Source organism: Nicrophorus vespilloides, unplaced genomic scaffold (assembly GCF_001412225.1).
Source record: "Nicrophorus vespilloides isolate i.1.1-1 unplaced genomic scaffold, Nicve_v1.0, whole genome shotgun sequence".
NCBI classification, from domain to species: domain Eukaryota; kingdom Metazoa; phylum Arthropoda; class Insecta; order Coleoptera; family Silphidae; genus Nicrophorus; species Nicrophorus vespilloides.
The window spans coordinates 63,553-67,262 of NW_017096185.1; positions in this window are offsets into that span (position 1 = coordinate 63,553).

Here is a 3,710-nt window from a genome sequence, read left to right on the forward strand (position 1 = left end):
TTCCAATTTGATGGTAGAATTCTTTTCACAATCAATAGTCTTGCATATTTTTTGTCAGAAAGAATTTTCATTATTGTTTTTTTCAGTCTTTCTAAAAAACTTCCTTTCAATTTCACTATTATTGTCTTCACGTTTTACTTCTTGCAGTATTTTGAATAATTTTTCTATTAATTCAAGTAATCATCCTCTAGTATTTTGCATAGTTTTTCTTCTAATTTGATGGTAGAATTGTTTTCATAACGATAATCTTGTATATTTTTTTTCAGAAACAATTTTCACTATTGTTTTTTCAGTCTTTCTATGAAACTTTCTTTCAATTTCACTCTAATTGTTATCACGTTTTACTTCTTGCAATATTATGCATAGTTTTTCTGTAATCATTCTTTAGTATTTTACATAGTTTTTCTTCTAATTTGATGGTAGAATTCTTTTCACAATCGTTAATCTTCAGAAAGAATTTTCACTATTGTTTTTTCAGTCTTTTTAAGAAACTTCCTTTCAATTTCACTATTATAGTCTTCACGTTTTACTTCTTGCAGTATTTTCCATAGTTTTTCTTCCAATTTGATGGTAGAATTCTTTTCACAATCGATAATCTTGCATATTTTTTTTCAGAAAGAATTTTCAATATTGTTTTTTCAGTCTTTCTAAGAAACTTCTATTCAATTTTACTTTTATTGTCTTCGCGTTTTTCTTGCACTATTTTGAATAGTTTTTCTGTTAATTCACGTAATCATTCTCTAGTATTTTGTTTGGTTTTTCTTCTAATTTGATGCTAGAATTCTTTTCACAATCGATAATCTTGCATATTTTTTTTCAGAAAGAATTTCCATTATTGTTTTTTCAGTCTTTTTTTTTATTAATTCAATGATTTTTTTCAAATTTGATTCAAGATTCTTCCAAAATTCTTAACATTTGTTTCCAATTTGTACCAAATAATACAGAAATGTTCTTACCGCAAAATCGTACTTTTTTAAAATAATTATCATTAAATTCTTTAATTTTATTCTTGCATTTGTAAATGAGGAACCTTTCAATCTCGTAAATTTTTACTTCACTTAATTCTCTAATATTTTGTATAAAGTATCTTCTAATTTGAAGATAGAATTCTTTTGAAGAACCTTCAGTTTCTTTCACCATTCTTTCCAATTGTCTTCCTTTAATATAAAACTTCTATTTTTTGTTGATTTGATACATAAGTTCTGATATATACACTTACAATCGGAATTTTTAAATTTTCTGAATAATTGATCTCCAAATATTAACTAAATATTCGTCAATTGATGAATTAGTCGGTATGAACAACCTTTGTTTCAATTTCGTTATTTTTTACTTCACATAATTCTCTAATACTTTGGAAAGTATTGCTACTTATTTAAAGGTAAAATTCGTTTGAAGAATCTGCAGTGTCTTTCACCATTCTTTCTAATTGTCTTCCTTTAATATAAATCTTCTATTTTTTTTGATGATTTGATGGTCAAGTTCTTCTAAAGTATCTTAATTTTATTACAAAATTTTGATATTTTCTTATATTTATTTCTAATTTGAATTCTTAAATTATAATCTCCAAATTCTTATTAATTTGTAAAATTATGAACATTTTTCCTTAAAATTTTATAATTATTTAATTCACATAATCTCTAGTGTTTTGAATTATTTTTCTTGTAATTTTATGGAAGAATTCTTTTGAATTCTGATCTTTAATCCATTTTCATTGAGGTTTTATATATCTTCATAAGTAAGTAAGTAGTTTTAAAAAAATAACATAATTTTTCTTACATATATCTAAATAACAAAGAAATATTCCTATTAAACATTCTATAAATAATTGTCACTAAATTCTGTGTTATTGAGATAAATATAAGAACAAAATTGTTACAAATTTTGGAAGAATCTTGAATGATAATAAATTTTTACAATTTATTCTTCTATTGGCAACTAAATGTTTGTGAAGAAACTTTATTTGAATTTCACTATATTTAACATAATTGTCTACTATTTTTGTGCATGATTTGATGATTTACTTCTTTTGACGAATCTTCACATATATTCATCATCATCTTCCAAGTTTCTTAACAATTTGTACTAAAATTGTTAAGTAAAATGTTCATTTATCACTAATTTATAAATAAAATTGGAGTCTTTTAAATAAACTTCTTTTCCTACAATAAATATATAAATCGCATGGAATCATCACTAATTTATACAATATTACATAATACATTACATAACTACAAATAAACCGCTTCCAGTTAACATTATAAGAGACTTCCTAGAATCAAAATATTATTGAATAATATTTTCACATTTTAATCAAATTTTATCTATGAAAAATATTTGTTTTTATTCAGTAATAATAAGTTAATATAAACAGGAATACATTTTGATTATAAATTTCCTATGCAGTTTTAAATTTTTCGATTAGTCCGGTTACAAACAGTTGTGAAATATTCAGTGGCAATCTAAATCCCGACAGTATCAAAATCTTGTATGGTTGTTGAGATTTTGATAATATATTATTATGTTCTTTGATTCAAAACTCAAAAAGTTATTGACAATACACAATATTTTCTTTATCCAGAACTTTGTTGCATCTGTTACGCTCCATCTGCACCTCAATCTCAAATGACTGAAACTCTAGAATATTTCTGCAGTTTTTCATAACTCCGATAATTCAGCTGAATCATCAGGAGAAAGAGAGTCACAAAATTTACCTGAAATGTATTGTTATTGCATAATCAAACATTTTTTTATCATTTCTTATGAAATTCACATATGTTTCATTTTCTTTACAACTAAATAATAATATGTACATTATTTTATCAAAAGTCGTTTTTATATCTAAAACATTACGCAATCAAATTGTGATTACGAAACGGATTTCCGTGTGCCTCTAATTAAATGGAAAAGTACTACTTACTATCTGCCATATGAAATTCGTTACGTTTCATTTTTGAATTTTTCGAACGTGTAGGAGATTACGTTCTTTTTTTATCATAATCACTAACAGTGTTTCGAATTTATCATAAACTTAATACTCATTGCACCATACAAAAAATGTGCGTAGATTTTGATTACAAACAAAAATATTTATGTAATGTTTATGTAAAGTTTTCTAAGTAAAAATTCAAAATTTAATTGATAGAAAAATTTTGAAAATTTCTCAAAATTTGTAATCTAAAAAAATTGAATTTATTTTATAAATATTTATAATATAATTTAAAAAAAGATTAAAAACACGTATTGTATACATTTACCAATTTGATTTAATCTACTTAGTTTGACTAACTTATGTATACATTTAGCAATGTGAAGAATTCATTAGAAAATAAGATTTTTTTTTTCAAAAATAGCAAAAAATATGACTTGAATAATGCGACTTATATTAGTTCTGATTCTCTATAGTACGGTTTGGGAATTGCAAAAAAATATAATTTGAGAAAATAAACATAATTTCTAAATATTTAGTATACAATTTTTGATACAATTATTAATACTTTTTCTCATTTAAAACTGCACCTGTCTTTACTATAGATATAAATCTCTTTTTGTGTATTTTACAATTTGAAATCCTCGATTAGTCCGGTTTCAAATAGTCTGGGAAACGAGTATCCGCACTGCTGTACTATATAATATATCATATTTTTTTTTAATTTATAATGAAAATATTTTAAATTTTTCAAAGTATTTCCGGTCGAGTTTTTCATTTG